This window comes from Rana temporaria, chromosome 1, assembly GCF_905171775.1.
Source record: "Rana temporaria chromosome 1, aRanTem1.1, whole genome shotgun sequence".
NCBI classification, from domain to species: domain Eukaryota; kingdom Metazoa; phylum Chordata; class Amphibia; order Anura; family Ranidae; genus Rana; species Rana temporaria.
Window position 1 is genome coordinate 369,059,746 of NC_053489.1, and position 25,705 is coordinate 369,085,450.

A 25,705-nucleotide genomic window follows, 5' to 3' on the forward strand; every position below is an offset into this window, starting at 1 on the left:
GGCTGGGCGTAAGTTACGTTCACGTCTAAAGCATTGAGCCACGTATCTTAGGGAGTATTTACGACGTGATTCTGAGCATGCGCGCGCATGCGCCGTTCGATCGGCCATGCATTTACATGGGGTCACGGTTAATTTAAATACAACACGCCCACGGCCTTGCTACTTTGAATTAGGCGGGCTTACGCCGGCCATTTTATGTTACGCCGGCGTAAGAAAGGGAGAAAGTCCTTTCTGAATACAGTACGATCCTCTCTATGTTACGTTGGCGTATCGCATATCAGATGCGCTATGCCGCACTAAAGATAAACAATGGCCGGGATTCAGAGAGATTGTCTTATCACTCAGGGGTTCCCAGCCATGCAGGTTGAGGTGTCCCGGGGTAGTCTGGCTAAAGAGGACAGACTGCCAGTACTCTCTGGGTTGATAATTCCTTATAAGGGACCCGAATTTTCAGAGGTTCAATTAATTTTGGGAGGGAAGAACCTCCAAACCCAGAATATAAGCACTCCTAAAGGGGTTAAATCTGATGTCCAGGTTTGCTTTTACTTTAAATACTTAGGTGGGGCCAAGCTGGCCCAAGCAAACTTTTCTTCACTAATATGTGCGTCCGCTGTATCAGATACATACAGTATACAGCACTGTGTTCCAGGAGTGAGACAAGATATTTCTGTCTTACACCCGGAATACAGAACTAAAGAGCATCTTGCTGAAACCCATGCGGCCTGTCTGGCACCCTAAAACAAGCAGGAACCCTAACCCCAGTGGTGAGCCTGTTGTGTGGTTCTTTTGTACCAAAACTATGAAGTGTTAGCTTTACTTTTGCTAAAGAACGCTTTTTGTGTTTACCTGTTTTGAAGAAACCAATAAATACTGTTTGCTTTTACAAGTGGCTGCTGGTGAATTTGGACCTGCATATGACAGTGATCTACTGAGGAAGTCCCAATTGGAGTGGTGAGCGATCTATCTAAGCGAGCTGAGTGTTATCAGTGCAATATGGCTCATTATAAGTGAGATTTATTTATTTCTTTGCAAATACTGTATCTTTATCCCATAGGTGTGCGCAGCCTATTGCATTAGGGTGTGCACCCCAAAGCTCAAACACACACTACCGATCACTCACGATGTTCATTCAGAAAGGGAAGGGGCAAGTAAATTACATACTTACTGACCCCTTCCCCCACTCATTCTAAAACATCTCCACAGCAACATCCGGCGGGAAGCCAGAAGAGCTTGTGGGAGAAGGGGAGGAGCTAGGGCAGTAGGGGAAATTTGTCCTGCACAGGGTGATTAGGGTGTGCCTGGGCACACCTGGCACACCCTGTGCGCACACACCTATGCTTTATCCCTATATTTAATTTTAAATAAACCATCAGTGTGCACCATCAGTTCCCTTCCTTCTTTATACATGTCTAACCTGCTGACGTGAGTTGTATAGATGCATGAGAGAGACCAGTTTACCATCAGCGACATCCCTGTTGGAGAACTTGCTATTTTGACCTCGGAGGTTAGATCCGGAGGTGAAGAGATGTATTTGCCATCTAGTGGAGTGAGTCAATCATTGCACAGTGGGACTCGAGAAAAGAAGATTTTGGATCATTCACTTTGTTTGGGATTTGTGCACTGTGGATTTTGACAGCGTCTCTTTACTGCACACAGTAAAGCAGAACTCCGGGATTTTCCAAAAATCCCCCATTAGTACACCCCCCACACTAAACAGTTATTACATTTGTGAAATGTCTTACAGTTTAAGAGATATATCTGATTGTATTTTCAGGAAGTCAGTTTTGTGATTCAAAAAATGTAGCCGGTATTCTGCCCAAAGGGAGGTGTTAGAACAGTGATTGCATTATATACTCTCTCTTTACACTATAATCAGACTACATTTCCCATCATGCTTTGCAAATTATAATTAACGTGGGAGGTACACAAGGCTTGTACATGTAAATGTGAACTCGCCCACTTCAACATAAATCACACCCCCCATTCTGCAGCCACCAAGCCATACATAACACACGGTATGATAGGTTACAGCCCCTTATAAATGTAAAACGTGTCTGTTCTCTCCCCTCAACAGGAGATAACCTGTGTGAAGTTGGCACCCCATGTTTGTAAAATCTGAATAAAAATATACCATTCGTTTGTGCCGCGTTTGTGCTGGTTTGTGCCGCTAAAACGAGCGTTTGTGCCGCTTTGGTTTCTGAGATATTAAACATTCAATTTAATGCAAGCCCCGCCCACTTTGCACCCCATGTTGCTGAATTTTAAAAAAAACGGCACCATTCGTTTGTGCCGCGTTTGTGCTGGTTTGTGCCGCAAAAAGAAACGTTTGTGCCGCTTTGGTTCCGGAGATATTGAGCATTATATTTTCTGTAACCCCGCCCACTTTGCACCCCATGTTGCTGAATTAAAAAAAAAACGGCGCCATTCGTTTGTGCTGGTTTGTGCCGCAAAAAGAAACGTTTGTGCCGCTTTGGTTCCGGAGATATTGAGCGTTATATTTTCTGTAACCCCACCCACTTTGCAGCCAATGTTGCTGATTTTTTTTTTTTAAAAGCGCCGTTCTTTTGTGCCGCGTTTGTGCCGCAAAAATAAACGTTTGTGCCGCTTTGGTTCCGGAGATATTGAGCGTTATATTTGCTGTAACCCCGCCCACTTTGCAGCCAATGTTGCTTTTTGTACGTACCAATGGCACTAGAAAAGGAATGTTTACTGACCAAAAAAGAAGTGACTTATGTAAGAGAATTTGCTGGAGTGCTGTTTTGCTTGGTAAGCACCTGGTTTAAACTTTTGTTAAAAGAGAACTATGGCTCGACCTTTTTTAGCTTTTTTTTATCTTCTCCTGTGACAAAAAAACTCAGCATGTGGCGGGCTATTGCCCACTATATGCTGACAACGCAGAGCCACGCTGCAGCCAGGACAAATCCCGACAATACTGTCGAGATCCACCCTGCCGCCTGATTGACAGCTGGCTATGCCTCACTAGAGTGAGTTACAGAAAATATAACGCTCAATATCTCCGGAACCAAAGCGGCACAAACGTTTATTTTTGCGGCACAAACCAGCACAAACGCGGCACAAACGAATGGCGCAGATCGTCAGTGGCCCCCCAGTGCAGCTCGTCAGTGGCCCCCCCAGTGCAGATCGTCAGTGGCCCCCCAGTGCAGATCGTCAGTGACCCACCCAGTGCAGATCGTCAGTGGCCCCCCCAGTGCAGATCGTCAGTGGCCCCCCCCAGTGCAGATCGTCAGTGGCCCCCCAGTGCAGATCGTCAGTGCCCCCCCCCCCCCCCCAGTGCAGATCGTCAGTGGCCCCCCCAGTGCAGCTCATCAGTGGCCCCCCCAGTGCAGCTCATCAGTGGCCCCCCCAGTGCAGCTTATCAGTGGCCTCCCAGTGCAGCTCATCAGTGGCCCCCCAGTGCAGCTTATCAATGGCGCCCAGTGCTTAGTGGGATCGTTATCACAAATCACTGGATGACAGCATGGATCTCTGGCTGTGTTCTGACAATAAGGTTCCGACCTAGGAGGCTACGGAAATCGCAAAGGCCGAACAGCTGTTTGTCCGCTGTAAACGGAGCATGCGCAATGAATACTGCGCTCAGTCCTGACCCGCTTGGGGCTGGTTATACATTCCCCCTCCGCTCGCTCTATACAGCAAGTGGCAGTGGTTATACACAGCCCCCTCCGCTCGATGGCCAGTGCTTTTGTCAAAGGGGCAGATAGCATATTGAGCAGTGTTTTTTGGGGCCATGCAGGGCCGTCTTTAATATGGTTTGGGCCCTGGGCAAACATTTTTTTTGGGCCCCCCTCCAGCTTATTTTGGGCCTGGCTGGTTCACATGTATGTTTTGGCGGTCCTCATTTGTGCAGGTACAGCAGCCCATTGATTTGAATGGGCTGCCATGCTTTTGTTTCCCGCAGAAAAAAGGTACATTCAGCATTTTAAAAATACAGTTGCCTTGAAATCCATTCTGCTTTTGCACCATGCTACTTACCTGCAGTTCTTGCACACACAAATGCACTGTGTTTTTAAAAGTGTGACCTAAACGTCTAAAAATGCAGCAAGTTTGACAGTGCAGGAACTGCAGATAAGTCACAGCAGACAGCATAATGGACAGACAGTGCTGTGTTTCAGTGCTTGATGGGCATCGGCATGCCGTGTGCGCAGCCTATTACATGAGGCATGCGCTTTTCTTTGCAGGAAACGCAGGCATGGCGGCCCATTCAAATGAATGGGCTGCTGTGCCTGCGCAAATGTGGGCCGCCAAAACACATACATGTGAACCAGCCAGGCCCAAAATAAGCCCATCAAGCAGTTAAATACAGACAGTAATGCCATGTGATCTGAGGCCTTACTCAGCCTGGACTGCAGGTCTGGTCTGTGATTTAAAGAGTTCCTCAATTTTACACATGGCATGGCATGGGGTCCCATGGTGCTAAAGCAGAATGGAAAGACGGTGCTGTAACCCCCATGCCATGCCATGTGTAAAATAGAGGAACTTTTTAAAACACTGACCAGACCTGCAGTGAATCATCAAATATTATAAAGACTTTGGGCACACTCTACAGAAAACTTCTATTTACAATATTGATTAGCAAACAGCGACATACCTTGAGGAGCAGGACATGAAGAAGTCAGCCTCGGGAAGAGCAAACTGGGGATGTTATAAAATCACATTCTAAAGGGAAGCCAGGGGTGCTGTACATTTTAAAACACTGGGAAGGGAAGCAGTACTGTCACTGGCTGCGTGCCGCTGATGATTTTCAGCCTGATTTGTGGGCAGCACAGGGGCTTAACGGGCGGCAGGGATCAGGAATTATGGGGCCACTTACACAGCTTCAGGCATGGGCCCCCTGGAGCTGAGAACCGGGGGGGGGGGGGGGTGCTGCCGCCTGAAATTGAGAAGCAGGGGGGGGGGCTGCCGCGAATTTAGAAGCGGGGGGGCCCTTTACAAAAACAAATAAAGTAAAATATATATAAAAAAAGGGGTGTAGCCATCCGGGGCCCTGGGGACCTCTGAGCCCTTTAATAAAAAGAAAAAAAGAAATAAAAAATATATATAAAATATATATATATATTTTTTTTAAAAAAGGGGGTTGCCATCTGGGGCCCTGGGGACCTCTGGGCCCTTTAATAATTTTTTTTTTATAAAAAATAAATTACTAAAAAAGGGGGTTGCCATCCGGGACCTCTGGGCCCTTTAATAAAAAATAAAAAAATATATATATAAAAAATAAACATTTATAAAAAAAAAAGGGGGGGTTGCCATCCAGGGCCCTGGGGACCTCTGGGCCCTTTAATAATAAAACAAAAAATATATATAAACAAAAATAAAAAAAAAACATTTATAAAAAAAATAAAAAAGGGTGTTTGCCACATGGGGCCCTGGGGACCTCTGAGCCCTTTAATAAATATATAAAAAAAAAAAAAAAAAAAAAAAAATATGAAAAAAAATTATACAAAAAGGGGGGTTGCCATCCGGGGCCCTGGGGACCTCTGAAACCTTTAATAATAATAATAATAATAATAATAATATATTATATATATATAATAATATATATATATAAAAAATAAAAGAAATAAAGAAATATATAAAAAAATATTTTTTTTATAAAAAAAGGGGGGTTGTCATCCAGGGCCCTGGAGAACTACGGGCCCCTGGGGACCCCCAAACCTCTAAAAAAAATTGGCCCTTTAATAAAAAATAAAATAAAATATATTAAAAAAATATATTTTTTTTATTTAAAAATAAATAAAAAAAGGGGGGTTGCCATCTGGGGCCCTGGGGGCCTCCGGGCCCCTGGGAACCCCTAAAAAAAATTGTCCCTTTGAAAAAAAACCTCTAAAAAAATTGTCCCTTTAATAAAAAAATAAATAAAATATATTAAAAAAATGTATTTTTTTTATTTAAAAATAAATAAAAAAAGGGGGGTTGCCATCTGGGGGCCTCCGGGCCCCTGGGAACCCCTAAAAAAAATTGTCCCTTTGAAAAAAAAAACTCTAAAAAAAATTGTCCCTTTAATAAAAAATAAAATAAAATATATTAGAAAAAAATTATTTTTTTTATTTAAAAATAAATAAAAAAAGGGGGGTTGCCATCTGGGTCCCTGGGGGCCACCGGGCCCCTGGGGACATCCGGACCCCTAAAAAAAAAAAAAAAAAAAAAGTTTTTTTTTTTTTTTTTTTTTAAAGGGGGTTGCTTTGGGCCCCCAACAGTGACAGGGCCCTGGGCAGCTGCCCCATTTGCCCTGTGGTAAAGACGGCCCTGGGGCCATGGCTTTATCAATAAACTGGGCGCGTAAATCCCTGGCCCTTGCTGTATAGAGCGAGCGTGTATAACCAGCCCCGAACATCAGGTCGGGAGCGAGCGCAGTGTTCATTGATTACAGCTGACAAACAGCTCTTCGGGCTCTGAGATTTCTGTAGCCTCCGACTGCGCCGTCGGTCGGAACCTATCTGATAGGGGAACCATCTCGACAAGACACCGGCATAGTGCCCTGTCAATCACAATGCCGGTGGGAGATTACAGTGACCGTCTGCCCAGACGGAGGGGAACAGATCTCCTTCCATTTGTTTTTAAAAGATTGGATAGGAGATTACACCCACTGCTCCATAGAGGAGAATGGAGGGTCCAACTGAAAAACGAACAAGCGGATCCAATTGGACTGCTCGTGTGAAGGGGTGGGACAAACTTAGATGGGTGGCACCTGATTTTGGTCTTGCCCAGGTCAGCACAAACCCAAAATACACCACTGCATGTCATGGTTTAACCCTTACACTGCACTCCCTCACCTCCCATGTCACACCTACACTGCAATCCTCACCACCCCATAGCTCCATGCCACCCTGCTTCTCAAACTCCTGACACTGCACCACCATTTCACGCTGTAACCTCAAACCTACTTCCCCATGTCAAACATCTCCCTCATGCTGCACCTCCATGTCCCCACACTCCCGCCCACTTCTTCTTCCTGTGTGACATCACTTCTGGGACCCTAAAGCAGATGGAATAGCCCGGACACCTAAGTTTCGTTTCTGAAATCTGATAAAAAAGTGACACGGTTGTCACAAACTGTACAATAGAACATTCGGCTATGAAGGTTTAGGCACGTCGAGCTAAAACAGGACGTGTAGAGGGCGTTCCGTGTGTTTTGAAGTTCTACTTCCTGGTGTCGCCTCTTTAGACCGAGGATTCCACCGTCTTGTATGCTGAAAGCATTTCTAGGCGCTATTAGAAAAGCAGACATTCACCATAGCTGGCCACACTGGTAAGGTTCGTGTAATAGCTGTCTGATACAGTAAGTGTGTTATGAAGGGGAACCAGCAATACGAACACAGTTCCCACAGTGACACAGCCCAGATAACACTCAGAGACAGGAAGGACAACCTACACAATCAATGGAGATTTCTGTATAGCTCCCAACTCATTTCGAGGGACTGTCCCTTATTTGGAGCAATGTCCCTCTGTCCCTTATTCCTCCTCATTTGTCCCTCATTTTGGTATGATTTATATAGCTGTATATAAAATGCACTATTTTATCAAAAAGTGTTTTCCACTGCTAAACCTTTCATCTGATTTCTAAATGTTTGCATTTGTAAAATCCAAAAGCCTATATAGGAATAGGAGTGGTAAAAATCACTTGTGGGTTTAACCAATCTTGTTTTTTGTTGTTGTACAATTCTCCTTTAAGGGGGCGTGGCAAGGGGTGTGTCCCTCATTCTCATTTAAAAAAGTTGGGAGGTATGCTTCTGTCACTGAGGACAGTGTAGGCCAGTGATGGCGAACCTTGGCACCCCAGATGTTTTGGAACTACATTTCCCTTGATGCTCATGCAGTCTTCAGTGTAGAGGAGCATCATGGGAAATGTAGTTCCAAAACATCTGGGGTGTCAAGGTTCGCCATCACTGGTGTAGGCTTTGGCCTTTCCACCCTTCATTCTTGTTAACTCTCCCTGCTGGAAGCATAGTATGATATTCAGTGATGGGAAATAGGAGCTCAGGTAGAGTTAAAGCGGATGTGCCACGGGGAAAAAATATTAAAAGCCAGCAGCTACAAATACTGCAGCTGCTGACTTTTAATATTAGGACACTTACCTGTCCTGGAGTCCAGCGCTGATCGCAGCAGAGCACGAGCGATCGCTCGTCTCTCTGCTGCTCCCCCCTACATCCACGCTGAGGGAACCAGGAAGTGAAGCGCTGCGGCTTCACTGCCCGGTTCCCTACGGCGCATGCGCGAGTCGCGCTGCGCCCGCCGATTGGCTCACACGCTGTGTGCTGGGAGTCGAGTGTTCCCAGCACACAACGGGCGACAGACGGGATGTGACGGAATGCCCGTCTTTCGCCCGTAGCGTGTGGCCGGAAGTGGGTGCAAATACCTGTCTTTAGACAGGTGTCTGCACCCCCCTCCCCCCTGAAAGGTGTCAAATGTGACACCGGAGGGGGGAGGGTTCCGATCAGCGGGACTCCACTTTAGGGTGGAGAACCGCTTTAAGGCTAGGTTCACACCTATACGAATTGGATGCAGGTTTCTCCGCATTCAATTCGCATAGCAGGAGAATGTGACTGGCTCTCTATGGAGAGCCAGTCACATTCATTCGTTCACCTCGTATCTGCTTCCCCCCCCCCCCCCCCCCTTCACTCCTGGTTACAGTGTGCAGCACGGCTCTCTCAGTCACTCGTGTCTCTTCTCGGCTCCTCCTCCTGGCTGTGTACACATTGAGCCAAAAGGGGGAAGGAGCCGAAGTGTGACTGTGTTGTATTGCAGTCAGTGGAGAGAGGGACGGCTGCACTGTAGCCAAATGACGCTGCGGGCCCCCGGGCGGCAGATGCCCCGGGTGACCGCACCACTTTTCGGGGGGTGGCGAAATGGCCCCCCCCCCCACGAACCCCCCTCCCGCACGGAGAGCCGCACAGCTGAATCCTGGAGTTCAGTGCAACTGCACGCTTCGGCACTGAACTCCAGGATTCAGCTGTGCGGCTCTCCGTAGCAGCAGGCAGACAGACGAGCCAGCTTGGGGGCCCCTTCCTAGCTCGGGGCCCCAAGCAATTGCTTGGTTTGCCTGTCCTGTTGCGACGGGCCTGAATGTTCGGCAAAACTAGCAGCCGTTATGTCCGGTGACAATAGTGGCACCCGAAACCCCCACCGCTTATTAACTTTAACTTCTTTTTACTGTTTGGCGGAAATATAGCGGCCGTTAGCTGCCCCCCCCCCCCCCGTTTATTAAACTTCTTTATTAAATGTCCGGTGACAATAGCGGACCGCTTATGAACTTTTTTTTCTGTTCGGCGGCCACTCCCCCCCGCTTCTTACAGTCTCTTTGGTTCATGTTTTTTATCGTTCAGCAACAAATGGCCCCATAACCATCCGCCCCCGCTTATTAACTTTATTTTTTTTCTTGTTTGGCGAAAATAGCAGCAGGCATCCAAATGCCCCTCCCCCTTATTAAGATTTTTTTTTTAATGTCCGGCGAAAATAACGCTCGTATCCCCCCCAATGCAGTATGTCCGCAGCCTCTGTTAATCTTGTGCAGTATGTCCGCAGTCTCTGGTAATTTCGTGCAGTATGTCCGCAGTCTCTGGTAAGCTCATGTCCATTTTTCCGCAGTCTCTGATAATCTAATGCCCATTTGTCCGCAGTCTCTGATAATCTCATGCCCATTTGTCCGCAGTCTCTGATAATCTCATGCCCATTTGTCCGCAGTCTCTGGTAATCTTGTGCAGTATGTCCGCAGTCTCTGGTAATCTCGTGCAGTATGTCCACAGTCTCTGGTAATCTCGTGCAGTATGTCCGCAGTCTCTGATAATCTCATGCCCATTTAGAGTCCTTCATTACTAACAGTGTAATTTTTTAGTTTGTTTGCGCCGATCTGTAAGGCTGCGCTATATACCATGATTTGTGATGCTGGGGCTATATACTCTGTGCTGCGATGCTGAGCTGTATACTCCAGACACTATGAGTGGAATACAGGGGATGGAGTGGGTGGATTCTATAAGAGGTGTGGCTTATGAGAAGTGGAAGGGACCAAACGTGGAGGGGCTAGGGTTTTGCCCCCCCCCATCCTAAGTGCCCTTTCACACGGAGCGTATCCGTATTGATCCGCCCCGTGTGTGTCCGTCGGCTCAGCGGGGATCATCCGTAAATCCCTGCTGAGCTGTCGGCGGACAGGGTGGTCCCCGCACACTGTGCAGAAACCGCCCTGTCTTTCCTCCGCTCTCCCCTATGGGGAATCGGATGAATACGGACCGTGTGTCCGTATTCATCCGTTCCGCCGGACGGAAGAAAAATAGAGTTTTCTTCCGTCCGCAAAAGCGGATCTTTGCAGACGCAGATGTTTGCGGACGTTAGCGGATGCATCATCCGCTAACGTCTGCAATCCCATAGGGATACATTACAAGTCCGTAAACGGACTTGTAAAAAACGGACCGTTTGTCCGTACGTACGTGTGAAAGGGCCCTAAAACTTCACCAGCCGCCACTGTTGGTAATAATAAGCAAAAGTTCATGTAAACAAATTCGGTATAGTAAACGATGCCAAAAAAGTTCATAGCAGAATGCACATATGAAGAGATCCAGTGAAACAAAAAAGATAGGAAGCCATCACCACACCCGATTATATATAACCCTTACCGACCGTGCATAAGGGATGCACAATCAGCAGATAAATCAAAGCAGCATCCACGGTTCCTCCTGTTCAATAAGCAGACCAATCCAATGGAGAGAATCTTGCTGTCAATAGCCCAACAGATAAGCTTGGATGTGACCCCAGCAAATTTAGGCTACTCGAAAACTCCATGAAATTAAAACCAGGTAGTCATATGTATGAAGGGATAAAAAGAAAAAGGCTCATTGCACAAACACTAAAACGTTTATTAAATGCAGGCTGATTTAAAACTCACATTATATAAAAATGATGAGCAAATAAGGAAAGTGTCCAGCGCCTCCTACCAACAAGATGGTGGCTGTATCTCCGACCGCGCCAATAAGTCACACGCCTCTATGTCCTCCCGACGTTTCGTCACTAACGTGCATCTTCAGGGGTGTGGTAGTGACGTGTGACATTGTTGTTTTATAAAAGGCGAATTCAGAATTCCAAAGACAGGAAATAAACTCCTCCGTGTCAAAGGTCAGCAACATCCATGAATAGAAACAGCTTTGGGTCTTATACATGCTGCTAGATATTCGTTTTGAGGAACTTGATGTTAATTTTATTTTGAGCTTCTATTCATGGATGTTGCTGACCTTTGACATCTTTGGAACGCATGCAATCCTCGGTTTTCTGCTCTGATTTGCCTTTTATAAACAACAACGTCAAACGTCAATACCACACCCCTGAAGCTGCACGTATGATCACAGGTGTGAAACGTCGGGATGACATAGAGGTGTGTGATGTATTGGCGCAGTCGGAGATACAGCCACCATCTTGTTGGTAGGAAGCGATGGATGCTCATCATTTTTATATTAATGTGAGTTTTAAATCAGCCTGCATTTAATACATGTTTTAGTGTTTGGGATGTTTGTGCAATGAGCGTTTTTCTTTTTATCCCTCCATACTTATGACTACCTGGTTTTAATTACCTGGAGTTTTTGAGTAGCCTAAGTTTTCTGGGGTCACATCCAAGCTTATCTGTTGGGCCATTGACAGCAAGATTCTCTCCATTGGATTGGTCTGCTTATTGAACAGGAGGAACCGTGGATGCTGCTTTGATTTATCTGCTTATTGTGCATCCCTTATGCACGGTCGGTAAGGGTTATATATAATCGGGTGTGGTGATGGCTTCCTATCCTTTTCGTTTTACTGGATCTCTTCATATGTGGATTCTGCTATGAACTTTTTTGGCATCGTTTACTATACCGAATTTGTTTACATGAACTTTTGCTTATTATTAGCAACTATTAGCGCTACACCTTTACCCCATATTTTGTTTATTGCACCCAACAATATTAAATGGAAAAAACAGTGCGCTTATCTAATACAGTAAGTGAAAGCTGCAAACTCAAAATGTTTATACAAACAATAATAACATAGGTAAAAGATGGAGTTGCGCTGAAAAATTGTGTCTTAGGCAGATCACCAGTGATGAATAACAAGAGAAGAAGTCCAATCAACAATCTAAAAGATTTCTTCAGATGTACATAAAAAATGTGAAAAAAAAATAGTGGTATGATAAACAGTTCAGTGTAGAGACAACTTAGAGAGCGTATTCCAGCAAAGGAATGTTGAAACCAAAATAATCCAGGCTGCCTGGTGTTGCAGACCCTTACCAGAGTTAATGATCCAAAGGATCAAATCGAGCAGATAACCATACACCTGGGCTAGACAGGAAACCGGATCCAAAGCCAGAAACAGTCACCCGATGATCCAGCAGTGGTGAACCAAAAAAAACAAAAAGCTCCAATAGTGTGATATTGTATGATGTACAGGTAAATATCAACCCCAAGTGACTGGCAAACGGACAGTGTGACATAAACCTCCACCACAGAACACACTGGTCCTTACCAGATTCTTGTAAATAAAGAGCAAAACAATCGTGAAAGATAACTGTGCAGCTACTGAAGGGAAACTTCACATCCAGCGATCCTCGGAAAAGCACTCAGGGCAGTGATCCAACCATCAAAGAAAAGAGGGCCACAATGGTGTGATATCGTTTTAAAAGGTTTAATAAATAAAATATCTCACTTACAAGGTAGTAGATGAATAACAGCAAAAACAGAGTTCCGACCGGTACGGAACTGCTCCTCACTAGCGGTGACGTCAAACACGCCTCCTCCCAACGTTTCATCCAATAGGACTTGGTCACGGGGTGTGAGGAGGCATCTTGCGTCACCGCTTTAAATAATACAGCAATGGGCGGAGCAAGCGTGGGCCACGTCCCAACAGCCAGCTACGCCATCCAATCACAAAATAGCAGGCAGAGCCATAGTAGACACGCGTGCCGGACAGACGGCCGTCGGCCATTTTGATTAAGGGAAAAACTAAGGGAAAAAAAATTATATATTAAAAAAGTGACCAGAAAAAATTGATAATTAATGGTCACCGCGTAAAGTCCATATAAAAAGTTTGCAAAAGGTCCGATATAGCTCGGAGCCCCGAGGCAACTTGGCTCCAGACCGCAAAGGGCACAAAGCACGATGGTGGGGTTAATAGGCGGAGCCAGCGAGGGCTCACGTCTCGGCAGTCAGCGCCTAGTTACATAGTAACAGGCGGAGCCAGCGTGGGCACTCCTCCCAGGCATCCCGCTATCTGCCATATTGGCTGAGGGCAAACATAAGGGAAAAAAAAGGAGACTAAAAAAATAACTAAAAAATGGTAAGCAATACTGATCGCGGGATGAGTGATGCTTTAAATTCCAATAGGTCCGGTATACCCCGGAACACAGGATAAATAAAAAAAATATTGAAAAATATTATAAAAAACCATAGCCAAATGTCAGATAGACATGACTATTACTGTAGTTGAAAAAGGATATGTATGTATCATGGTGTAATGCAAAATACCTTGACAAAGGGAGTTCTACATGGACACCAAAAACTAAAAATTATCTGTATAAATAAAAATATAGATACAGAAAAATTGTAAAAATGGATTAAAATGAAATTAAAGGGATCTGCAACAACAGCCAATCATGACGTATTAATAGAGAAATGGCGACCGATACACGCCAAGTGTAAAAAATCTTTACGTTACAAAAATGTGTTGCTAGAATTGCCAAATGATGGACCGAACTCGGCCTATGTACAGAGTCTTGTGCAAGTGCAGAGACTGACGTCCGGACAACGACAGTTGAGCCAGAGACGCGTGTCCACCCTATACAAAAAGGTAAATAATATAGTAACAAAAGTATGATAGATCAAACATATAAATCATTATCATACATTAGAGCCCAATCAAGAAACTGCATGGTGAAAGTCACCAAAGAGGGAGGGGGAGGGAAAGGGGTAGGAACAAGGGAAGTGGAAAATGTAGGAGAAAAAAAACAACAAAAAGACAGCAACACAAACAGATGGTAGATGTAGATCTTAAGAGTTGTCGATAAAACAATTCATGTCAACCTCTATATTTAACTTGTGGGGCTCATAGCACTTAAGGGTATGCACCCACTGCATTTCGGTCCTCGAAATGTTCCTGACTAGATCACTCCCCCTCCAGTGTGCCTGAAATTTGTCTATGCCTATACATTTAATACCGGTGGGATCTTTCTTGTGACACAACAAAAAGTGTTTTGACACTGAATGGTTAGGGAAACCACTTAGAATATTGGTTAAATGTTCGTTAAGGCGAATATGGAGGGCTCGTTTGGTCCTGCCTACATATTGGAGCCCACACGGGCATTCTAACAAATACACCACCCCAACACTCGAGCATGTGATGAAAGTCTCTATAGTGTATGTTTTGGGTGAGTGTCTAGAATGGAAAGTCAAGTTTTTTTTTAGGAATAGCAGTGTTAGAGGCACAGACTTGACATTTACCACACTTAAAAAAACCGACAAGGCCTGACAAAAACATTGAAGCAATCCTCGGAGGGTCCAGAACATTGGGAGCCAGTTTGTCTTTTAGTGATGTGGAACCCCTGAATATTACCCTCGGTTTGTCAGGGAGGATGGCACTGAGGGTCCTATCACTTTTCAAGACATGCCAGTGTCTGGACACAATATGTCTGACACTGGCATGCTGGCAGGAATAATCTGTTATAAACGGAGCTGTGAAGTTGACCAGCTGGTCCACCTTAGGTTTGGTCTGAAGCAAATCCTCACGTCTGGTCTGGCAAACCAAACCCAGTGTATTTACAAGGGAGTTTTGACTATAACCCTTGTCCAGAAATCTTTTGGTCAAAACCCCTGCCTGTTCAACGAAAGTGTCATGTTTGCTGCAATTCCTCTTGAGACGGAGGAATTCGCCTTTAGGTACAGCCCGAAGCCAAGTTGTATGGTGGCAACTATCACTAGGTATAAATGAATTCCTGTCCGTGGTTTTGAAGTAAGTGGAGGTAGTAAACATCCCACCTTCAATCGAAATGGTAAGGTCTAGAAAGTTGATGCTTTCTCTACTGGCTTCGTATTTAAGAAGTATACCTCTGGTGTTACAATTGAGGAAAGCCATAAAGGTGGAAAGTTCCTCCTCAGACCCCCACCATAGGAGGAGGATGTCGTCAATGTACCTGGCCCACAGCATGATCTGGGGCCTAGAGACTACATTGACGACATCCTCCTCCCACTTGGCCATAAATAAATTTGCCAAGCTGGGGGCATACTTGGCCCCCATAGCAACGCCCCTATCTTGGCGATAGAATTGTCCATTATGCCAAAAGAAATTGTGGGTCGCTGCCTCTAACACTGCTATTCCTAAAAAAAACTTGACTTTCCATTCTAGACACTCACCCAAAACATACACTATAGAGACTTTCATCACATGCTCGAGTGTTGGGGTGGTGTATTTGTTAGAATGCCCGTGTGGGCTCCAATATGTAGGCAGGACCAAACGAGCCCTCCATATTCGCCTTAACGAACATTTAACCAATATTCTAAGTGGTTTCCCTAACCATTCAGTGTCAAAACACTTTTTGTTGTGTCACAAGAAAGATCCCACCGGTATTAAATGTATAGGCATAGACAAATTTCAGGCACACTGGAGGGGGAGTGATCTAGTCAGGAACATTTCGAGGACCGAAATGCAGTGGGTGCATACCCTTAAGTGCTATGAGCCCCACGGCTTAAATATAGAGGTTGACGTGAATTGTTTTATCGACAACTCTTAAGATCTACATCTACCATCTGTTTGTGTTGCTGTCTTTTTGTTGTTTTTTTTCTCCTACATTTTCCACTTCCCTTGTTCCTACCCCTTTCCCTCCCCCTCCCTCTTTGGTGACTTTCACCATGCAGTTTCTTGATTGGGCTCTAATGTATGATAATGATTTATATGTTTGATCTATCATACTATATTATATTATTTACCTTTTTGTATAGGGTGGACACGCGTCTCTGGCTCAACTGTCGTTGTCCTGACGTCAGTCTCTGCACTTGCACAAGACTCTGTACATAGGCCGAGTTCGGTCCATCATTCGGCAATTCTAGGAACACATTTTTGTAACGTAAAGATTTTTTACACTTGGCGTGTATCGGTCGCCATTTCTCTATTAATACGTCATGATTGGCGGTTGTTGCAGATCCCTTTAATTTCATTTTAATCCATTTTTAAAATTTTTCTGTATCTATATTTTTATTTATACAGATAATTTTTAGTTTTTGGTGTCCATGTAGAACTCCCTTTGTCAAGGTATTTTGCATTACACCATGATACATACATATCCTTTTTCAACTACAGTAATAGTCATGTCTATCTGACATTTGGCTATGGTTTTTTATAATATTTTTCAATATTTTTATGGTTTTGTCCTCTGTTGCCCTGATACGAGGTTTATCCTGTGTTCCGGGGTATACCGGACCTATTGGAATTTAAAGCATCACTCATCCCGCGATCAGTATTGCTTACCATTTTTTAGTTATTTTTTTAGTCTCCTTTTTTTTCCCTTATGTTTGCCCTCAGCCAATATGGCAGATAGCGGGATGCCTGGGAGGAGTGCCCACGCTGGCTCCGCCTGTTACTATGTAACTAGGCGCTGACTGCCGAGACGTGAGCCCTCGCTGGCTCCGCCTATTAACCCCACCATCGTGCTTTGTGCCCTTTGCGGTCTGGAGCCAAGTTGCCTCGGGGCTCCGAGCTATATCGGACCTTTTGCAAACTTTTTATATGGACTTTACGCGGTGACCATTAATTATCAATTTTTTCTGGTCACTTTTTTAATATATAATTTTTTTTCCCTTAGTTTTTCCCTTAATCAAAATGGCCGACGGCCGTCTGTCCGGGACGCGTGTCTTCTATGGCTCCGCCTGCTATTTTGTGATTGGATGGCGTAGCTGGCTGTTGGGACGTGGCCCACGCTTCCTCCGCCCATTGCTGTATTATTTAAAGCGGTGACGCAAGACGCCTCCTCACACCCCGTGACCAAGTCCTATTGGATGAAACGTTGGGAGGAGGCGTGTTTGACGTCACCGCTAGTGAGGAGCAGTTCCGTACCGGTCGGAACTCTGTTTTTGCTGTTATTCATCTACTACCTTGTAAGTGAGATATTTTATTTATTAAACCTTTTAAAACGATATCACACCATTGTGGCCCTCTTTTCTTTGATGGTTGGATCACTGCCCTGAGTGCTTTTCCGAGGATCGCTGGATGTGAAGTTTCCCTTCAGTAGCTGCACAGTTATCTTTCACGATTGTTTTGCTCTTTATTTACAAGAATCTGGTAAGGACCAGTGTGTTCTGTGGTGGAGGTTTATGTCACACTGTCCGTTTGCCAGTCACTTGGGGTTGATATTTACCTGTACATCATACAATATCACACTATTGGAGCTTTTTGTTTTTTTTGGTTCACCACTGCTGGATCATCGGGTGACTGTTTCTGGCTTTGGATCCGGTTTCCTGTCTAGCCCAGGTGTATGGTTATCTGCTCGATTTGATCCTTTGGATCATTAACTCTGGTAAGGGTCTGCAACACCAGGCAACCTGGATTATTTTGGTTTCAACATTCCTTTGCTGGAATACGCTCTCTAAGTTGTCTCTACACTGAACTGTTTATCATACCACTATTTTTTTTCACATTTTTTATGTACATCTGAAGAAATCTTTTAGATTGTTGATTGGACTTCTTCTCTTGTTATTCATCACTGGTGATCTGCCTAAGACACAATTTTTCAGCGCAACTCCATCTTTTACCCAACAATATTGTGTTAGCAGCTTTTTCATACTTTATTATTTTTTATTAGCGCATCAAATCTGTCCTAAGTTCTTTTCTACTGATGTTTAATCTGGTACATTTTGGGATACATTTTTCTAATAAAATGATTTGAGATAACTTTGTATGAGTTATGCCGCGTACACACGGTCGTTTTTCGGCATGGAAAAAAATGAAATTTTTAAAAACGTCATTTAACCACTAGCCGACCGCGCACCGCCGTTCTACGTCGGCAGGTCGGCTCGGCTGGGCGAGCGCACGTAGTATAATGTCCTCTCTCTCAGCCGCCACTAGGGGCGTGCGCCCCCGACTCCCGTGCGTGTGCCCGGCGGGCGCGATCGCCGCCGGGCACACACGATCGCTCGGTACAGAGCGGGGACCGGGAGCTGTGTGTGTAAACACACAGCTCCCGGACCTGTCAGCGGGGGAAACGCTGATCTTCTGTTCATACAATGTATGAACAGAAGATCAGTGTTTCCCCTAGTGAGGCCACCCCCCCCCCCCACAGTAAGAACACACAAGGGACATACTTAACCCCTTCCCCGCCCCCTAGTGTTAACCCCTTCACTGCCAGTGGCATTTTTATAGTAATCCAATGCATTTTTATAGCACTGATCGCTATAAAAATGCCAATGGTCCCAAAAATGTTTCAAAAGTGTCCGAAGTGTCCGCCATAATGTCGCAATACCGAAAAAAAATCGCTGATCGCCGCCATTACTAGTAAAAAAAATATATTAATAAAAATGACATAAAAATACCCCCTATTTTGTAAACGCTATAACTTTTGCGCAAACCAATCAATAAACGCTTATTGCGATTTTTTTTTACGAAAAATATGTAGAAGAATACGTATCGGCCTAAACTGAGGAAAAAAATGTTTTTTTATATATTTTTGGGGGATATTTATTACAGCAAAAAGTAAAAAATATTCATTTTTTTCAAAATTGTCGCTCTATTTTTGTTTATAGCGCAAAAAATAAAAAACGCAGAGGTGATCAAATACCACCAAAAGAAAGCTCTATTTGTGGGGAAAAAAAGGACGCCAATTTTGTTTGGGAGCCACGTCGCACGACCGCGCAATTGTCTGTTAAAGCGACGCAGTCCCAAATCGCAAAAAGTACTCTGGTCTTTGGGCAGCAATATGGTCCGGGGGTTAAGTAGTTAAAATCATCGTGTGTGGGCTTCACATCGTTTTTCGGCTTCTGAAAAACGACTTTTTGTGTTGGCTAAAAAGTAATTTATAGCCACTTGATCACTTTTACAGATGGCACAAGGGATCCCCTCACCTGGCTATGCCCTTACTGAGCTCTCCTTTCCCATTGGGGAGCCGGTAACGTTGCAACCAGTCACATACGATGTCTGAGGCCCCATACACACGACCGAGTTTCTCGGCAGAATTCAGCCAGAAACTCGGTCGGAGCTGGATTCTGGCGAGAAACTCGGTCGTATGTACACTTTTCAGCGAGGAAGCCGACGAGGAACTCGTCGGGCTGAAAAGAGAACATGTTCTCTATTTTCTCGTTAGTCAATGAGAAAAGTCTGAACACACTGAACTCGACGAGGAACTCGATGTGTTTGGCACGTCGAGTTCCTCGGTCGTGTGTACGGGGCCTGAGAGAGAGTGAGAGGAACTTCCATTGTTGTCAGAAACCTGGAAGCGATAAGAATTTCATTACATCTGTTTTTTGTTAGTTTACAAGTCTGATCTCTGGTTTGATCAGATGCTTTGGAGGGCAGAGGAGAGATCTGGGATCAAGTAGACCCCAGATCTCACGATAAAGAGGATCTGTCATGGTCAATGCTCTCACAAGGTTATGGTGTTCATTTAACAATAAATAAATAAAGGTACAGTGTCAGTAAAAACAAAAAAAATCATAACATTTAACCACTTCCATACCAGGCACTTACACACCTTCCTGCCCAAGCCAATTTTCAGCTTTCAGCACTGTCGCACTTTGAATGACAATTGCGCGGTCGTGCTACACTGTACACAAACAATTTTTTTATCATTTTGTTCCCACAAATAGAGCTTTCTTTTGGTGGTATTTGATCACCTCTGCGGTTTTTATTTTTTGCGCTATAAACAAAAGAAGAGTGACAATTTAAAAAAAAAAACTTTTTTACTTTTTTATTTAATAAATATAAAAAAAAAATTAAAAAAAACTTTTTTTTCCCTCAGTTTAGGCCGATCCGTATTCTTCTACATATTTTTGGTAAAAAAATCGCAATGATCATATATTGATTGGTTTGCGCAAAAGTTATAGCGTTTACAAAATAGGTGATAGATTTATGGCATTTTTATTTTATTAATTTTTTTACTAGTATTGGTGGCGATTTGCGTTTTTTTTACTGTCACTGTGACATTGAGGCGAACACATCGGACACTATTGACACGTTTTTGGCGCCATTCACATTTATACAGCATGTAGAACAATGAGACCAAGAAAGTCAGATTACATTGGCTGCTTGAAACCAATGGATATCGATTCATAGGTCAAAAAAAGGGGCAAGGGGGTGGGGATTTTGACATTTAGGGACAGGCCCCACATTGCACATCAGAAAGCAAAAAACGAATTGTGTCAAAATGCAGGAAGTCGATGACCTCGACCGGTTTCGCGGTATTACCGCTTCTTCAGGAGGAAGTTTCTAAAGGGTATGTATAAAACATATAATAAACAAACAAGCATAGCGTACAACAAATGTAAACATTATATTAAGATCAAAACAGCACGCTACTTCATAAAGGAGAAACTCACCCAGATTGGTCATGTGATCAAGTGCGGAACCTGGTTTAAGCCTTCTTTGGCGCAAGGAGGGGGATTTTTGTTAGGACGGGCTCTGATAAGGTGAAGGATATAGTCAGTATAAAGTAGTTGAAGAGAACATTTGCTTAAGTGAAGTTGGACACCGATTGATGGGTGAGAAGGATGTGTGAGTGACGGAGGGGGGAAGGAAAGAGAAGAAAGAGGAAGGGGGGGGGGGGGGGGGGGGGGGGGGGCGCGGGGGATGTTATAGAGGAGTAAAATAAAGATGGAAATGGAGGAGGAGGTGGATCGGGCTACAATGAATATAATCAAAATAGGGTGTGCAGAGGTTTAGGGGGGTGGGAAGAGGGGACTGGGGGATAGGAGGAAGGGTGGGAGGGGGAGGGTGGAGGGGAAGGGATGGAGTAAAGGGCAAGGGGCAGAGGGGGAGGGAGAGGAAGGGAAGCGAGTGGACATAAGGATAGGGAGGTAAGGGAGGGGGGGGAAAGAAGAGGGGCAAAAAAAGGGGGGGGGAAAGGGGGCGCAAGGGGTGGATAGGAAAAGGGGGGCAGGTAACACATAATAGGATGTGGGATAAAGTATTATGGGGAAAAAAGGGGGGGGTGAAAAAGGGGGGAGCATGGGAGGACGGGGGGGTAGGGGATGAGAAAAGCAGGGTAACGTGGTTGGGGGGCAAGGGAATGAGAAAAGGGTGAGAAAGGGGAGGGGGGGAAGGGGGGGGGGGTTTGATGAGGTAAGAGGTAAGGAGATAAGTTGACCAGGGAATGGGGAAGGGGGGGGGGCAGTGTGGGACGGGGGGGAGGGAAGGAAGGGAAAAGGAAATTACCAGGGGAACAGTGAGGGGGATTCGGGGGAAATAGAAGGGACCCAGCCACCAGGGATGACCACACAAAGCTTAAGAGACCACAAGGGGTCCTTACCATCACTATAGTAAAGATACATGAAGTGTTACTGGGGCACAAGAGGGCGGATGTATTCAGCCAGTTAGATGGTGAACATGCTTCCAAGTTTTGGACCGTGCTGAGTACTTAACCTGACTGAGGAAAGTCAAAGGAGAAGGGCTCAGCATGAGGGTTAAAGTCCAATACAGGCATTAGAGAACATAGAGACCTTGTGATTAGACAATGGTCCCGCTTACCATAATCGTATGAAATCGCCGTGTGACCCCAGGGAGAGCATCCGTGCTCGCTCACAATAACAGCTGTGGCAGCCGTTTATGTAGGCATCCCTGGACGGCGTCTGACGTCATTCGATTCACGACGCCGCCGCCGTCCAACGTCCCACCAACCCCTGCACGAAGGTGCGTGGGCGTGCAACCTGAGACCCAATGGCAGGACGCCAGGTCATAGGCTGCAGACAGAGAGCTGTGATTGGCGCTCTCTGCTGGGGACGACACTTGTTGCGCCAATGACTGAAGGGGGGGCCAGATATGGGGCTCGATCGACCAATCAGGGCGGCTGGACTCCAGGAAGGCGCTGCTGTAGATAAACATTTACCTAAGACATTTATAATCGCGATTTAAGCAAAATCAATACACTGTACAAAATATGTATAGATGAACGGAAATCAATCCATCATCATGCTTGTGTTGCTAGTCAAGAGCCAATTGTTCCTTAACACTGAAACGAAGGACAGGGATTACATATGCCAAATCTCAATTGATGTTGATTCGTGCAACCAGGCTAGGATAGCTTTTACATTAAGCCATTCACTAGAACCTGATTGTGGAAAGGTATGATAGTGAACACATAGGCAGGGGAAAGGGGGGGGATTTTTTGGAAAAGGTTTTTTTTTTGGGGGGGGGTATTGGAGAAGAGAGAGGAACAGGGAGAAAGGGGGGGCGAAAAAGGAGATAGGGGAACCGGGGCAGGGGGAGGGGGAACCCTGGGGGGGGGGGGAATGGGAGAGCAAGGGGGGGGGGAAAGAATGGAGAATAAGGGTGAAACAAGGGGTAACATACATGGGTATTATCGCAGAAATGATTTGTATGAATTAATTTTGTTTAATCCTGGGAAGGTCGTGGCATTCAGGTGTTCAATCCACAGACATTCTTTTTGTAAGATGATTTTGTCCCAATCTCCACCCCGAGGATGTTGAGGGATCACTTCCAGGATAAAGAAGCGTACAACAGAGAGGTCATATCGGTGGTACAATCCGACATGACGCCCTACTGTTGTTAATTTACCAACATCAGAGTCGTATAGGTGGTCGCCCATACGTTGCCGGAATTCTCTGAAGGTCTTGCCTATATAGAAGGCTCCACAGGTACAGGTCATGAGGTAGATAACCCCTCTCGTGCCGCAATTAGCGGAGAAGGGGGGGCAAAAATCCTCACCATTTGGTAATATGAAGCGTTCGCCCTCCAGCACCCAAGGGCATCGTGGGCAATTGCCACACCGGTGGGTGCCTCTGCGTGCTGGTTGAGCTATGCATTCTGTAGTGTAGTGACTTTGTGTTAGTCGGTCTCGTAATGAGTTGGCACGACGAAACACCATCTCAGGTTGTCCTTTGACATATTTTTTCAAGGTATTATCCTCAGTGAGGATATGCCAGTTTCCTTGCAAAATATTACGCAGCTCGTTGTGATGAGCTGAGTAGGTTGTGATGGACCGTACTGATTCATGAGTACATTTTGTTTTATTTTTAGAAGGGTCGTACAGCAGGGAGTGTCTCGATCGGAGGCACGCCCTGTTATAGGCCTTCTTGAGGTTAGTGTGGGTGTAACCTCGGGCGAGGAGGCGTTCTCGTAGTTCATCAGCTTGTCTTTTAAAGTCTGTTGATAATGTACAATTTCTGCGCAGCCGCAGGTATTGGGCAAATGGGATACTTCGGATAAGTGGTTTCGGATGGGCACTAGAGGCATACAGCAACGTATTTCCCGCTGTGGGCTTTCTATAAAGATCAGTATAGAGTGTGCCATCGGTTTGCTTGATGACAACCAGGTCCAGGAAGGGGACCTGGTTCTTATCAAACACAACCGTGAACTTCAAATTAAATTCATTGACATTGAGCATCTGTACAAATTCAAGTAGGTACTCACTCGAGCCCGTCCATATAATAAACAAATCGTCAATAAATCTATACCAAAGCAAGATCTTATCCATAAATCTGTTAAACATTTCACTTGCATTAAGGAACCGTTCCCATCCACCCAAATATAGGTTTGCATAGGCCGGGGCACAGGAGGTGCCCATGGCCACGCCCTGGGTTTGTAAAAACAGTTCATTGTTAAAGGTAAAGTAATTTTTTGTCAAAATAAATAATAATAGTTGTAGAAACAAAGTCAACCAGGGGCCAGGAGGTATTCTCCTGCTCATAGAGGAAGGAGCCTGCCATTCTGACACCCTGCTCGTGGGGGATGCTCGAGTACAGAGCCTCGACATCCAAGGCCACGAGCAGGGCGTCAGGAGGGACTTGGGTCCCCTCAACATGTTTCAACAGGTCAGAAGTGTCTCTAATAAAAGACGGGAGGCTGGTGACATGTGGCATCAGAAAAGCATCGACAAATTTACTGGCATGGTCTGTGAGTGAACCCATGCCAGAAACGATGGGTCGCCCAGGGGGGTTTTGTACATTTTTGTGGGTTTTTGGAAGGGCATAAAAGGTGGGAAGACGGGGAAATTTCGGGATGAGGTACTCTAAGGTGTCCTTGTCTATTAGGCCATTGAGGTAGGCCTCGGTACATATAGCCTTTAATTCGGTAGAAAAAGAGGCGATAAGGGTCGAGGGAATGCGGCAGTACCAGTGATGGTTATTTAGTATAGCTAAGCACATGTCCTGGTAGAACAGGTGGGTCATCAAGACGATGTTGCCCCCCTTATCTGATTGTTTAATCACGATATTGGGGTTCTTTTGTAAAGTCTTGAGAGCTTTAGTTTGGTTACTGGTTGGGTTTGGGGTAACCTTTTGCCATTCCTGCCGTTTGAGGTCACGTATTGTGGCCTGTACAAAGGACCAGATTGAAGGACAGGTCATCAGGTCCGGAAGGAAGACGAAATGGTTTGCGGGGGGGTCTGGTGGACGGAGGCTCTTGGGATGGACCGGAGTTGGGAACCAATGAGGACTCGGTATGTTCAGGGTTACTCTCGTCATAGAGGAGCATGAGGTCGCGGAGCGCACGGAACTCGGCCACTGTGAATTGCTTGGTGCGCTCCGCGAGCTCACGCTCCAGACCTATGCGAGCTCGATCATTATCAAAAATAAATGTATAAGTCAAGTTACGGGCAAAAAGGTAAAGATCTTTAATCGTGTGGGTTACTTTAAGGGGGTCAAGGGGACAAAAACCCAGCCCCAGTTGTAGGACTGAGGACTGATCCTCAGAAGGTGTATATGAGGTGAGGTTGATAATATTTAAGTGGGTATTTTGAGGGGGGTGGGCTGCAGTGGAGGTGGTAGAGTTTGGGTTGGTTTGAGAACAAAAGTGTCTAGGTTTCCTTGTTGCTGTTTCTTTAGGTCTAAAAAAATGGTCTCATCATTAATTTTCGTGTATCTATTGGTCATGAGGGCGGCATTAAGCACTTTAGGAATAGCACCATGTAGTGAAGTGGATATTGCTGCATTATCTGCGGGTAGGTTGGTGTCAACCAAATCACCCGCAGTGGGCACACGTTTTTGAGTACCTTTGGGAGTTTTTCTACCCTTTTTGGTTAGGGGTGGTTGGGGAGGTGTAGCACCCCCATATCTCAATCTCTTACGGGTAGATTTAGTTCCCGGTGTACCCGGGAATCTCGTATTACTGTTTTGAGAAGCCATTGAGGAAATTGATGAATCAGATTCAACTTCAGTATTGGGATTGCCAGGGTGTCTATTGCGGTTAGGATTTCTCCTGCCATTTAGGCCTGAAGACCACTTATAGGCATAACCCTCGGCATAAGCCGCCTTATCTTTGTTGAACTTAGTCTGTTTTTTACAGATAATTTCTTTGTTTAGGGTTTCAAAAACGAAGCTTTAATTCCTTCCATTTGTCAGCAAAAGCTGAGTTGCCGCTCAAATGTAGGAATTGTGTATTAAGGCCTTCGATTTCTTTGTCCAGGGTTGTCATGTCCTGGGTATATTGTACCACTAAAATTTTAATAAGTTCAGTGCTACAGTTCGATAAGACATGTTCCCAATTCTTTTTGAATTCTAATGCAGGGTCTTTGATGGTAGGGAATATTTGT

General features: G+C 45.2%; 1 protein-coding gene across 2 annotated transcripts in view; it reads left to right on the forward strand.

Annotated features, from left to right (window-relative positions):
• Positions 1–6,711: 6,711 nt before the first annotated feature.
• LOC120910613 (TIR domain-containing adapter molecule 1-like) overlaps positions 6,712–25,705 on the forward strand; it is a 50,933-nt gene continuing 31,939 nt past the window's right edge. For both annotated transcript variants that reach the window (XM_040322371.1, XM_040322378.1), the window contains exon 1: positions 6,712–7,264. The gene's annotated coding sequence lies outside the window, so the exon portion shown is untranslated. The remainder of the gene's footprint in view (positions 7,265–25,705) is intronic.